Source organism: Alligator mississippiensis, chromosome 7 (genome assembly GCF_030867095.1).
Source record: "Alligator mississippiensis isolate rAllMis1 chromosome 7, rAllMis1, whole genome shotgun sequence".
In the NCBI taxonomy this organism is placed as follows: domain Eukaryota; kingdom Metazoa; phylum Chordata; order Crocodylia; family Alligatoridae; genus Alligator; species Alligator mississippiensis.
In genome coordinates, this window is record NC_081830.1 from 22,287,633 (window position 1) to 22,302,249 (window position 14,617).

The 14,617-nt window shown below is 41.2% G+C and overlaps 1 protein-coding gene across 1 annotated transcript in view; it reads right to left on the reverse strand.

Moving 5' to 3' along the window:
• LOXL2 (lysyl oxidase like 2) overlaps positions 1–14,527 on the reverse strand; it is a 106,800-nt gene extending 92,273 nt beyond the window's left edge. The window contains exons 1-2 of the mRNA XM_019482459.2: positions 12,528–14,527; positions 9,324–9,415 (exon numbers count right to left, since the gene is read on the reverse strand). The gene's annotated coding sequence lies outside the window, so the exon portion shown is untranslated. The remainder of the gene's footprint in view (positions 1–9,323; positions 9,416–12,527) is intronic.
• Positions 14,528–14,617: the final 90 nt, after the last annotated feature.

Below are 14,617 nucleotides of genomic sequence, written 5' to 3' on the forward strand. Positions count from 1 at the left end.
TGTCAGCATTTCCCCTGAAACGGAGGTTTGTTTTCTGATCAGCTCCAATGCTGGGATTTTCAAAGGACCCAGCACTCAACCTCAATGAAATCATGAGCTGAGGGACTGACTCCATTAGGCTCCACTGAAAATCCCAATCTAAACATGGGTAACCTCGAGAAAAGGGATAGAAAGTGAAAACTAAGAGCGTGATGCCAAAGCTGGCCAAAGTCAGTGAGAGCCTTTCTATTTACTTCAGTGCATCTGGGATGAAGACCTAGTACTGTGACAGACCAGCTGGCAACCTGGCCTCCTCACCTTGGCCAGCACAGGATTGCTCTCCTCAGAGCATTCCAGCGATTCATTCTCTCCTGGCTTTACAACCAATTTTAAACTCAATTATTCTGAAAAGCTCAAAATGGTTTATCCAAACCTCTAGACACAATAGCATGAGCTGGGCTGCAAATTATATGAGGACAGGTTCCCTTGTCTGATTGCTTCTGTCTCTCCTGCTTCTGGTTAATTTGTGGAGTGCTTTAATTTCTAAAATGTGATTTATTTTATAGTGATTGATCCTAATTTCTCACTGAGAGAGCACTACTAGTGGGTTCAGAAATTGACCTAGAAATTGGCAAATCCTAATCCTTAATCAGGAAGAGCAGTATGAAACAATCAGTTCCAACTCTGGTCTCAGGTCAATATGCAAAGCCTCATCAGTCTCTGATTCTGCCTCTAGAGCAAGCATCTAAACAAACTCACTCGGAGCAAAGACAACTTATTTCCCATTTCTACTGAGAAGTCGCGTCACCAGAAGATAGTAGATATTAACAGCACAACTCTACTAGCTTGGGAATTGACATTGTGTCTATACACCACTGTAAACGAATATTGTATTGATACCCACCAGGCAAGTTTCCCTGACCATGTTGGGTTAACAAGCCTTAAATTTATTCTGGGAAGGTCAACAGACAGATTCACTTTCTGTGGCCCATTTTATTTGTGGCTTCTCTGCAGAGATAATGGAACAGCAGGGCCTATGGCTCTTTAGGGCAAAGACCTTTTCTTGTACAAAGTCCTTGACACAACAGAGTTCTGGTCTGGGACCTTTTGTTTTTTATTGAAATAAAGACAGAATAATACTAGGGCCCTGAATTTCTGAGGTAGCCCCAGCTGGACCCAACAGCACCACCTCATTTCATACAAAGGGCCAAGAACAGCTATTTGATGTGATTAAGAAGGATACCTCCAAGCTCGGGTGGAAAGCCCTGTCTTTAGAGTGGCAAGTTTTCCAATATAAATGAGTTTAAGAGGAATTTTTTTTCTGACAGAGTTACTTACTCAGACTTTAACAGACTCAAGGGAATAAGGGTAAATTTGGCTCAACGGCTGTGAAAAAAAAAGCAAAATATGGAAAAAGAGTGCAGGCAAACTGTCTGAGAGAGATGTACCAGAGCAAATGATGACAGAATTGCATGGGGAGAAATTACAGCCAGATTCATAAGTATCCACTCCAGCCACTATCATCCACTGCTACGTGGAGACCTCACTGCCCAAAGCAAGTCCTTAGTCTTCACCTAGGCTAATGCTTTTGTTTCATCCACTCTCCTGCCTTGTACACCAACAGTTGCCCTGTCCATCGCTCAGTAAATTCTGTAAACGTTGTACCAAAGCTTTACCTATTCTGCTCCAAGTGAGGAGCAAATGCTTAGATCTCAAATCAAGGTAGGGACAGAACCAGTTCAAGAACTCAGGATGATGCTATGAACCAATAAATCCATATGGAGTCTGATAGCATAGTCTTTTGTATGTAATTTTGGCTTCAACAATAAAAGGTGCTTCAAAGGTAAGCTGTTTCACTGTCATGTACCAAGGTAAACCCACACTAAGCACACTAAGCCTTGACGGTAACACTCCCTGTATCCAACCTCTTAGATGTAAACCTCTGGACTGATGCACTCTCAATTCCGCTTTCCTTCAAACAATAGTTGTAAAGGCGGACATGTGAGCAAAACAACTGAAAGACTGTGCTCCAGGGCATCCTTGAGGCTTCTGATTTCCACCTCAATCATTTTCATCCTTTTAGAACAGGGAACCAGTGGTCAAGAAACAAAAAATTGCTATAAATGGGCATTTCAAAGTCACTGGCAACCAGTGCCACCTCGTGGTGTGAAGCTTAAACTGGTAACTTAGCAACACTCCCCGAGATGGGAATATGGAAGCAAAAATGTGTCACGACAGAAGCCCTGAATAACAGATCTGTTGCAGACTGTCAGGAAAATGAAGTCAGATTGGCCAGAGAAAATGCATGAACATCTGCTTGTCTAGGCACTGAGCCCTATGACAGTCCACAGCAGGAATGCTCATAGCATGCTCAGCTACCAAGAGGTCAGGCAAGGATAGAAGAGAGAAGAGCCGTGCAAGCACCCATGCCAATACCTGCTTTTCACATAAAAGGCAAGACACTCGCGGCAGCACCCTGGACACAAACTCATAGACACTTGTTGGGGTTCCCCCCCTTCCTTCCTGTATCTGGTCAAGGCCTGAAATAGAGGTAATCTTCAGCAAATGGGAAGTCACTTCCTACCTACATGACATCCCTGGTCAGGGAAAAAAAAAAATGCAGCTTTAAACTTGTCCACATTATAAAAAGCAGAGCAAAACCTGTTTAGTGGCTAAGGGGAAAATTCCCCATGTAAAATTCTTATGAACATGGGCATCTCCCAGACTTGTGGGTCTCACCAAACTGGCAAATTTTCCCCAGCAGTGATCACTACCAGCCTCTGCACAGGGATCAGTAATATGTCCCCTTAGAGTATGATAATCTTTTTCTGAGGGGAAAGAAAGAAATTTCTCCCTTCTATTTATAAGTGGTTTATATCCAGCAGCATGAGGATATCCCAAATGTGCTTTCAGTCTAGCTAATAGAACTGGTTCCCTGTAGAAGTGACTCTTTAGTGACAGTCAAACGAATATCAAAGTGAATATAAATCGCATTTATCTTAAAATATCACCAACTAAAGGTTATATGCAGTACGCAGTAACTGCCCATACAGTTTAGGGATCTGTAAAATAACATTATTTAAGGGCCTGAACCAAAGCCCATTCGAGTCAATGGAAAGACCCCTTTTTGAGCTTTGCCTATTATTAATGGAAGGGCTAAGCCAACATGCACTTGGAGCCTGATTTTTGTAGCTGGGAAAACCAACTGACACGCAACGTACGACTTGCCACGTGGACAAGCAGAACTCCAATTTGCACAAGCAGTCACAGTTTGTGCTTGCAGAAATTAGGTACACACCATTAGCTCTCTTATCTTTCATGATTAGTCCATTGATCTTGCTTGTCCAATCTTCAGCACATTTGAAAGCCCTGCGAGGAACCATTGAGTGGTCCGAGCCCCGTGTTCTCCTCAGCTAGACTCTCTGGAGCCACAGGTCCGAATTTCATCTAGGTCGACTCGGCCTTTCATATTCACAAAGCAGATCAACTGACCTCTGTGCAGGTTGCTCCGTGCAGAGATTGCTGAGATGATACCTTAAGAACAGAAGGACCTGTTGGCTCTGTAGGAGCACTAATGATGCCATGGAGCTTTTCAGAAAAAAGCTGGGTCTTGTGGAATATTGCTATAAAGTTTAATTTGAGGAATATATCCACGTGGGGTTGTTCGAGAAGCCCTGTTCTCTAATAAATGCAAGTGATTTTAGAGAGTTGGGTTTTTTAGCCCTCTGGTTTATAACAGTCCAAGCAGAACGTAATAGGTGCTAAAAAACCCTGTGCAGAGAACCTTTTAACAGTTTATGCATCGCTTGCATCCCATTTAAGCCTCAGTGCTTCACTGTACATTTTTACTTCCCATTCAATTCTCTTAGCCCCTTAACAAAAATGAAAGAAGATAGTTTTGAGCCATTTTCCCCTTAAGGCATAGCCAGCTGCTCCCTCCACCCCAGAAGTGGATGCATTTCATCAGACCACACGAAAATGGTGGGTGGGATTCGAGGAACTATAAACACAAAACATCGTGGGCCCTCCTGTACAGGAGAAGGAAACAGATCATCTGGCACACAGAGGTCCTTTCACTAGAAACAAAGGTGAAGAGGCTGGAAAGCTAAGTTACCCCTTTTCCATCTGGTAAAGAAAGCTCTCTGAGGATTAAAGTTTCCACTGTGCAGACATTTTACTTCATTTAACTTTTAATTCTGATCCACTAGCTGACTAACAGAAAGAGGAACCCATCTACTAATTGACAGTTTTATGTTTCCCTTATAAAAATCATTGCCATGCCCGAACTTCTCAATTACAACAATATCCAAAAGACAGCTGAGATCAAAGCTAGGTGCTGTACAAATTACATAATAAAAGACAGCTCGTTTGAGAAAGCAGAATCTACGTAAGCAGAACAGACATAAGGGCGGGTGTACAGATCAAAGTGACTTGCCAGAGGACGCTGACTAGATGTCAGTGGCAGAACCTGGGTCTTTTGACTCTCAATCCAGTTTAAAATGAGCTCTCTATTCAATTATCTAAAATCATATTTGGCCACAAAAAGCACTGCAGAGCAGGAACAAAATCTGTAAGTCTGTGAACCACCAAAGTCAACAGTCCTGGCACTGGCATACTTCTCTGCAGTGCACCTAACACAGAAACAGGACATCTCTTCCCAATATATAGAGTCTGCTCAATCACATGAGAAGAACTGGCACAACCCAAGAAAAATGTGCAAGGGATGAAAATGAGGTATTACAAACTAAAGCCTACATCTAATATACATAAAGATGCTTTATTACAGAGAAACAAACTGATGGCAATTCCCAAGGCATGTCCTGACAAAAGGAAAGCTCAACAACATTTTTCTCTCGTAAAGAAGGATCCAGGACATCTCCTCTTCTGCTTCCATATTAGGTGTAGGCTTTAGTTTTTAATACTTCTTTCTCATCCCTTATACATTTTCCATGGATTGTGCCAGTTTTTCCTATGTGATTGAACAGAGTCTATATATTGGGAAGAGAGGTCCTTTTGTCAGGACATTCCTTGGGAAAATTGGTTGCCAAATGCCGAGTGCTTGAGTCAGTCCTCTTACGAATCTATGAATTGTTCTTTGGGATTGAATATAAAACAGGGTTATGACCTCTCAAGTTGTCATCCCCCATGGTCTGCAAAAAGCAGGAAGTTTCCATTTCAGTTGGACTATTTCAGTATTACCTGGCCTCTTATTTTATTTGCTTAAAAAAGCAAAGGCAGAAAAAGCAACATTGTGACATTTAGTGCAAAATTTGTCTTTTTTAATTAAAGTTCGGAGCTTGATGGAACTTCCTGGTTCCAAAAACATTATTTCCCTTATATCTAGCCATTATTTTCCAAGGAAATGTAACTTTATAAGCTCTATTTCTAACAGCTCATGGCTTGTGCCATGCAAGCAATAAAAAAATATTGTTTGCAAGTAATTCTCCACTCCACTGGGGACCACAAGGAGAATAAATATTTATTATTTGTACTGGGCAACTTTAAAAAACTAAAAATGTTGCATACAGCTCCGGCTGCCATTTAGTTTCCCAATGGTGCTACTTTTTTTTTTTTTTTTTTAACGCCCTTCTGGACAGTGCACTCAATCAACTGCAGAAAAGAATCAGCCGGAAACTGAAACCACGCGTCATGGGAATTACAGTAATGACAATAATATAGACAGTAAATATGTGCTAAACTAATAAAAATCAGTACAATAAAAGCTGTCACCCTTATATTCCAAGGTAATGTTCACAAAATGTCTAACTTCCATTTACTGACCCTCATATACCCCTATTACATACCTCCAGAGTACCTCAACAGGCTCAGTTAAAGAACACTTGCACAATGTTATGAACGCACATCATCTACAAATGAAACATTAATTCCTTCTAAGTCCAAGCCTCTGAAATATCAAGGTCTTTATTCATATTCAGTGAAATGGGTTCAGTGGAAGAGATATTTGCTTCTGGGCCTTTCCAGAGAGAAATAAGCACTAGTGGAAAAGAGAGTTTCTTGCTGCTATTGATATCAAAACAGTGGACTGCCTATGGAGAAGCTTGTAAAACAAAGGACAGCAACTCAAAAGGGCTGTGGGGAAAATTAAAAACCAGCTAAGTGTTGCATTGCCAACCATTACTGTTCAAAAATCAAGTTTTGGTTCTGACTTATAAAACTGGTTAAGAGAAAAAGATTTTAAATATAACAAACTTTGAAAGCTTTTTGTGCGTCTTCTGGTTTGGCCTGGTTTTAGTCGGTCATCTGTTCAAGCCTCTCTTTGAAACTATGAAAGCTAAATATTATTACCTTTATTTTAAATAAAGCTGGAACTCATATCATCACTTGACTGCAGGATCTGGGAGTTTAGTATGATTAAATATTGTGGTTTTATTGTGATCACAAAATTGCTGGCAACACTGGGAAATGTTAACTGCTATGATCATGATACATATGTCACCAATTAAGCCTGCTGTTTCCATCAGAGATGGGAAACACATCGGGGGTAATTTAGGGTACAACTTTGCAAGGTATAGTAGAAAACCGGTAACTTGCAGGATCCACCTCCTGGACTGTACAGTCCTAAGTTGTGACTGAGCTGTTTCTCTCTCTCACAGTTGTCGACACACACATGCATAGAAAGAGGTCAGCTTCATGACAGAGATACTTAATGATACCTGCAATAAATAAGATTATAAATGATCAGAGATTACTTTGTTACATGAAGATAACTACTGAGAGGGTGTGTGCGCGTGCATGCATGTTTAGTTTTCTAATGTCAAATTTCAGGGCTGTATATTTTTCCTAGATTGTTATATATCCCTTTCCAGAAAACAACAAAACAAGAACAAATTCATTTTTGTAAAGAAGCTTGTTGCCACTAGGTGGAAACACTTCTCCTTACATCAAGCATCACCCCTTTGTAAGTGGAGTCTGCATATTTAAACACAAACTGAGCCAAAATTAGAAGCTGGCTTATACCTATTGGGCTAAGTTCAGCAGATATATGCCAGTGAAAGTAGCATATGGGACTTGATAGTCATCCCACCTACTCTGCTGAGAAAGAGGATCTATTGTTCCACTGTAATCTATGTAGCTACACCAGTCACAATGATGAACTTGATGTCAGCAGCACAGGGGATGATACAGCAAGAAGTAAAATGACGCAGGCAGCTTCACCCTGACCTTACTTACAAGTCAGGTTTTTTGAGCCACAACTTCTCTTTGCCCCCCATCCCTACTCCTCATCCCCCATCCCCAAGGTTGTATAAGCCACACTCATTTTGCCACAACCAGAGAAAATTGATGCCAGTTATTTTAATCTGCAATCTACACCCAGTGCCTGCTGAATGTGGTTCAGGGACAAGAAGACCATTTATTCCCAGCAGAAAGGATAATGCACTCTCACCCAGAGATAAGTGTAGATATGGGATGTCTGGGACACAGTGAATTTCCTCTTCCTTCCAGAAAGGAGTTAGGCAAATATCTGGGCTAAGGAACTTGTTGCTGATTGACTATAACAATGCAGAGGGTGCCCTGAAGCTATCATGGTCTCTGCTAGCTGTTCTGCCTTTGTACAGGGGCTTCAACCTGTAAGTAGTTCAAGACCTACTAAAAGGATTGGAAGATGCTCCTCTCCATTTACATCAAGAAGCTACTGATAACACAGGTGTAGGATAGGGGATGCACATGAGAAACAAACAGGTTAAGAAGCAATGAGAAGCGTCTTTGGGCCCTGTCCTGCCAATTGTTGAGCATCCTTAACTCCTACTGACAGCAGACAGATGCTCAGCCCCCTGATCTCTCACTGACTTTTCTAGAGCTGGTCTCTACTCTTCCCTCCCTGCTAAATTTCCAACCAGAAATAACACCAGTTTAGGCAAATTGCTTATGGCTGTCAGAAACCAATACCATAATGTAAGTTTGCTCAGACTGAGTTTAGATGACATGAAGATAAAGTGCCCGCTGCTGCTGGAAATTAATTTATGTCATCATTCCCACTGGGGTGGAACTGTACCAGTGTTATTAACAGCAGGGAACTTCGGGGGGGGGGGGGAGGGAAGGCTCATAAGGCCAAAATTTAGGAATGGAGATCGATCAGCACTTTGCACACGTGAGTTTGTAGAAAAGTGAAAACTGTTCTCAGTAAGCTGATATCAACCTGAACTTCTCAAGCTAACTCTGGGTAGGGAATCTGAAATACAAAGCACAATGCACATCCAAGAGCTGTTAGCATCTAGAACTCTGTTAGCAAGTGCACGGACTGCCTGCGATGACCAAATTCTTCCTTTTCACAAGGTAATGTTATATGTTTGTCCAGCTTCTAGCACAGTGGGGCCCCAGTATGATACTGGGACTCCTAGACAGTACTGTACTGCAAGCAATACATGATAAAATCCCAAAGGGAACCAATGAAGAGAAGGGGCAAATAAACTTCCAGTGAATGCTCAAGCAAAACTGTAAATATTTAAGACTTTTACATAAGGATAAACTCCTTTGTCTGGTCTCATTCATGAGAGAAAGGGCCTCCAAACTTTGTAAAAGTCCAGGAATTTTGAGTGCATGACTTGAGGCACGTTAAAGAGGCTTACTTGTCAGATAGTGCTGGGGACCTGCCTTGTGAAAAAATCAGGACCCTGTAAGTCATCTTAGACTGGGTACCCAATGCACTGGAAATGTAGGCCAATAAACCAGCCCCAAGCAGTGGCAGACACTACTAAGAACTGATGGGAGAATGTCTGGGTGGAACACTTTCCAGAACAACTGTGAGAGAGCTTCTGCTGCTCTCCTATTCTTTAACCAAAAGAGAAGGGACCTGAAAAGCAAAAGCTCTCAAGAACAGGGCTCCTGCATTGACCACAGGCAGGCAAGGCTGGCCCCTGACCGGAGGAACATAGCAAGTCACTGCTAGGTACATTTCAGCCTCTGCTGAGTTTCATGCATTATTTAATAGCAACAATGGTAGGAACAATGTAGCAAGGAGGGACAAGGTGCCCCAGATCAAGCTTGCCATCAAGCAGGTTATAGCTATTGACCAGCCTTTTCCCTAAGTGCCACAGATATGTGCATACTTAAGCAAGCTCTTTTGCCTCCAAAAGATGGACCCTGCCCATCAGAGGAGGTAAAATGGATGGTGCTGTTCTAAAAGCTGTGGGCTTCCCCACTTCACAGGTTGCATCTCAGATGGAAACACTTTAGTCTTCCAAAGCACTTCTGCCATTACATTTAGCTGCCCCTTTCTGTACCCCTTGTTTGCTCAGTGCATTTTTCTCTAGTCCAGCTTCCTAAAGAAAAGATGAGTGATACACTTAAGTGGCCATGAAGCCAAAAGCTGAAGTGTCACTCACCTGCCCATCCAGGTCACCAATGAAGGTCAAAGAGCAATGCCCCAGCCTCTTCTTTGCGTTCTTCCTGCATGCCTTCCCCATCCTTAATGGACCTGGGGAAAGGAAAGGGTGAATGGGGGAGCAAGAGAAAGAAAGCAAACCTTGTTAATGCTGAAACACACACAAACAGATAAACACTGCCTTTGTCACTGGGCCATCTGATCACAAGCTTAGGAATCAAGTGAAAACTGACATGGGTAAGTCTCTTAACCGTGTTGTGTTTCACTCAGGAATTATTGCTTAGGGCTAGTTTGTAGGGAGCATTACAGGTTGTTTGGGAGGAATGGGGGTGGCAGAGAGATTAGGAAGGTTCTCTTTCCTTTTATTGCCTGGTTTTCTGGATCTGCACAAACTCGTTGTTTTTGTCTCTCTCCCCCAGAGGGAGGGTTACAACATGCACAGTATAAAACAGAAACAAAAATTATGTTCTAATAAAAAAAAGACTGTGGGGATCACATGGCCAGATTTTTTTTTTTTTTTAAAAGCTCAGGGCTGGATTTGCAAGCATTCAGCTCTCCCATTTAGGCACTAAAACCAGGGTGAGAGTTGCAAGAAGCGTCAGGGTTCAGCAGCTCTTTTCAAACTAGCTCAAGCTGCAGAGCTCTGTGGTAGATCTATCCATGTACTTTGATGCTTACCCGAGTATGTATGAAAATCTGGCCTATGGGCCTATGCCATTTGGGATAAACCATTTAAAGCACACATCTGTCATCGGTACTACAACAAAGACCAACATGCAAAACATATATGTAAGTGGTTACAGAAGGAAACTCATGCAATTAGTTTGTGATAAAGGAATGCTGCTATGTTCCAGAAAAGATGCAAAAAAAAGTCTCACTGACCACATAAGCTTTTTACAAATAGTATAAAAATGGAAAAGGAGCGCATTTTAAAGAACATATAGAATAACCATTATTGGCATTGCAAGGACCAAAGACAACAGTTCAAGCCCTAGGAAAACCAAATCTGTTGTCCTAAGGCAGTCTGAGCTGCAGAGGGTTCCATGGAGCTTCAAAGTCAGCTCACAAAGATCTAATTTTAGGGTCAGAGCCTTTGCATGCATTTTCTGTTTAATCCCATAAGCATAGGAGCAAACCTTAATCAAACCCAATTTATTTTTCTAGAGTCCAGACCTGTAATGCTGGTCCAGAATTGGAATCCTTATGCATTTGTTCCTGTGTCTGCAATAGCAGTTTGCTTCTAGGTAGGTGTTAAACTAAGTTCCTGTTTGGCTCCCTTTACCAGACTCCTCACTGCAAACCCAATATTGGAAGCTTTCTTCTGCAATATCCAGCAGAATGTGCTTCAAACAAATATTAACAGGAAGAGTAAGAAGAAAGAGCGTATCTATTGGCTCTGCAGCAAAAAACCAACTCGTTCTCCCTCACCCAGACTCCTGCATGAAGTGCCTCAGCTTGGGAATTCTCTAAGTCACACAAGGGGGAGAGAAAACTTTCCAGATTGAGACACACTCCTTCCAGAATACAGCTGGCTCTCTCCCCCACAGGTGCATCCTATTCTAAATTACTCAAGTCACTGTCCCCTGCAGCCAGACAGAACCTGACTGGACCCAGCCACCCTGCTCTCTCTCTGCACTTTCTAAGCCTGAATAAGTTTTGAGCAAACAGGACAATGTTTTGCTTGCTGGAAAAAAAGAAAACCCATACACCCACTGAAGTGGCGTGCCACACAGTTTAATATAGCAGTTGTCTCCCATGCTCCTATTACTACATGGAATTTGTTACTAAACCCTCTGGCTTAAAAGTAGCACACCCCAAATTCTTCCAGCTAGTAACACAAGTTTTACAGATTTTATCAATGAAGCGTAAAGAATGGATGTAGTAAAAAGAAAGCACATGGCCTAGAAATAATTTGGCAAATCTAAAGTTTTTTTGATCTTCACCGTGTTTGCTTTTATAGCCATAACGCAAACCTACGTTTAGTCCTACACGGCACAAGAAACAGGATGGTAATAATCCTTAATCAAGCAAGGCAATGTACCTGATTTTCAAAGATGCTGAGCACCAGCATCTTCCATCAAATTCATTGAGACTTGTTGCAACCCATCATTTGTTCAACTTTTTAATCAAGCCGTCTACTGTCCAACAGCTGAATTAAGGGACCTGTAGATTGTGAAGTAAGCTCACTCCCAACACCTACATAGCATTGCCCTTCCATACACATTTTTGAACAGGAATTTGAAACATCAGTTGTCACATTCTTTTTGATACAAGCATGTAAGCCAGTGTCCTTTATCTGACCTCTCTGCCTATGCTTAATTTGAGTATGCCCACCATTTGTCATCTGTTCTTGAAACTTGATTTACAGCAATCAAGCTTACGATCGTTCCCCTGCTGTGTATTAAGCACCCAGAACCACACTGCACAACACCTAACTAGAGCCCTTGAGCACCATCACAACGGTACAACCAATGGTGCTGAAGCAGTATAGCCGGCAATAGTGAACTACAAGTCACACATATAAAAGCTGAAACACCCCATCTTTTTATGTACTATGAGCCAAGAACTCTCAAGTTTCCTTTCTTACTGAAATGATGTATTGTTTAACCTTGGCCAGAGTACTTATGGTTCATTTTTAAAGTTCCCTCTGTTAAGTTTAGATCAGAGACTATCTTTTCACAGCATATACAGGTTTTTTTCACAAGTGAAAATCATCTTTTGAGTAGATATTTATTGCATATTGAGCTTGAGACACTGTCCATTCTGCTATGAGAAGTTTGCCATTTTCCACACTAGTCAGATCCTCTACAGGCACAGTGACAATTTCTTTCTCCACTTGACTACTAATCCCTACCCACATCCGGAGGGAGCGCTTTATCAGTGACTCAGTGCTTGCTCAGAGCATAAGAGACTCTGTGCTTGCTCAGTTCTAGGCATCTCAAGAGCAGGAAGCACATGCTTTGCAATAATCACGTGTCAGTTTTCTGATAAATATTATCAGTTAATGAGTGCTATAAATTCATAGCAGTGCTCCAGACAGCAAAACTGAATGATTAAACCTCTTGCAACCACGGAGGCATGCTATCTTATACATTCATTTAGCTGGCAGACACAAAAATACCAGAATGCCAAAGACACCAGTTAAATACACACTTTTCTCTCGTGGAAAGTAGCTATTCCATTTTTCTATGGTATTTGTTCTTACCAGGGGTTCAGCTGAAGACTCCTTTACCATACCAGCAGTCATCCCATCATGTGTTCAGGGATTTCTTTTAAACATCCTCCCTAGCTGTCCAATACAATAGAGTTAGCACTGCACAAACATACAAACTGGTTTTCCAATTGGCCTCTACCACTTCCTGTGGCCATGAGTTCCACAAGCTGATTGTGTATTGCATAGGCCAATGCTACTCCTTTTAGGGTTTAGACGCACTGTCTGATCATTTCACTGGATGTCCCTTCATTCACGTTTTCTGAGGTGCTGTGAATAATGGTTCCCTCTCCGTTTTTTCCACACTTTTCATTATTTTACAGACCTGCATTACATTCGCCCTCGGCTTTCTTTTCTCCAAGCTAAATAGTAATAGCTTTCTTAGTCTCTCCTGAGAACAAGCACCTGTGCTCCTTTTTGTTGCCCTTTTCTGTACTTTTTCTAGTTTTGCGATATCCCTTTTGAGATGGGGCGATCAGAAACACAAAGCATAATGATGTTTTTTGTCTTGCTTTCAACTCCTCTGCTAATAATTCATAACATTTCATCTGTCTTGTTGACTGCTGCATTTTAAGCCAATCTTTTTCAGGTCTACCCACACTGTTTCAAATATCTGTCTTATGTGATAATGGCTAATTCAGAGCCCAATACGGTGTATGTATAGTTTTACTTTTTCACAGCTGCATAATTTTCAGTTAGCAATGTTGAATTTCATTTGTCACTTCATTGTCCGCTCATTCAGTTTTATGAGATCTTTCCATAATTCTTCATCATTAGCTTTGGATTTGACTATGCAGAATAGCCTTATATTATCCACAAATCTTGCCAGCGCATTATGTATGCCCTCTTTTTCCAGATCATTTTGATTACGTTGAAAAATACACGCCAAGCTGACATAGTCCTGTCTTTTGGCTCCTGTTTTTAACCATTTTTTGATCTGTAGAAGAGCCTAGCAAAACACTCCTCCATTTGTGTTTCAACCCACCCTACTGTGATTTACATGTAAATTACTAGAGTTTGTGTACTTTCCTATTTTCCTCATTTGGGCACAACTTCCATTTTTTGAATGGTGTCCTTTTGTTTCTAATAGTTTCCTTAATGCCTATGTTAAGGAACGCCGGCCCTTTTTTGCCCATTTATTGTCGTTTTTATACTCCAAGTTGTAGCAGCTGTATACAAGATTTTCCACAGAATGCTTATGCATGCCAGGTTTTATCACCATTTACAGAATCAAGCCTGAAGTAGTCCCATTGCACAAAGTGGAGCTGCGTTTGTAAAAGTTTATATGATTGCGTTAGTTGTATGAGGTCACAACAATGATCCAGCTCATTGCCATCACGAATCAATTCCTCCTTTAGAGCAGCCAGATTATTTAGTATTTAAGTTGTTACAATAATCTTACTGCATTAGGTCATTATTCTTTGGAAAGCCGTTAGGCTGAAAAGCTAATGTTTGTTTCAGAAAAATTAAGCTTTAATCAACATGCCAAGAGGCCACCTTTCAAGAAGCAAGGGTGTTATAAATGCACACATGGCAGCAGCTGGCCTTAACTGAAGTATTTTGTATCTTTAACTCAAAGACATGAAAAATCAGAGATTTTGCCAAATTGAGTAATGCCTGACAACAGGCCTATAAAAAAAAGCTATTGTGATTTTAAAAATTTCCACATTAACCCTGATGTTACTCTTCATGGCTCATACAGAAAATCTCTTTGTTCGCTAATGAAATACACTACCATCTGAAGTGTAGAATAACTCAAGGTAACTGTATAAAATGAACATGTACCATTAGCATAGGTAAAACATGATTGCCAGAATCTGTTCAGAGAAATATGGGAATGACAGGAACAAGCAAAAAATAAAAAGGTCATCCGAAAGCAAACCAAGAAATCCAGAGAGATTTTTCCCTCCAGTTTAAAAAGGACCAAAACTATTTCCTTAAAAGTTTGTAGGGAAGGTTTGAATAGAGAGCTCATGTCCAGCATCACAAGATTTAGAATGACTATGGCATGTGTCTGATGAGGATTATGCCAACAATGACCAGTAGTCTTTAGTCGGTATAATAAACTTTTCATCCACCCAAAA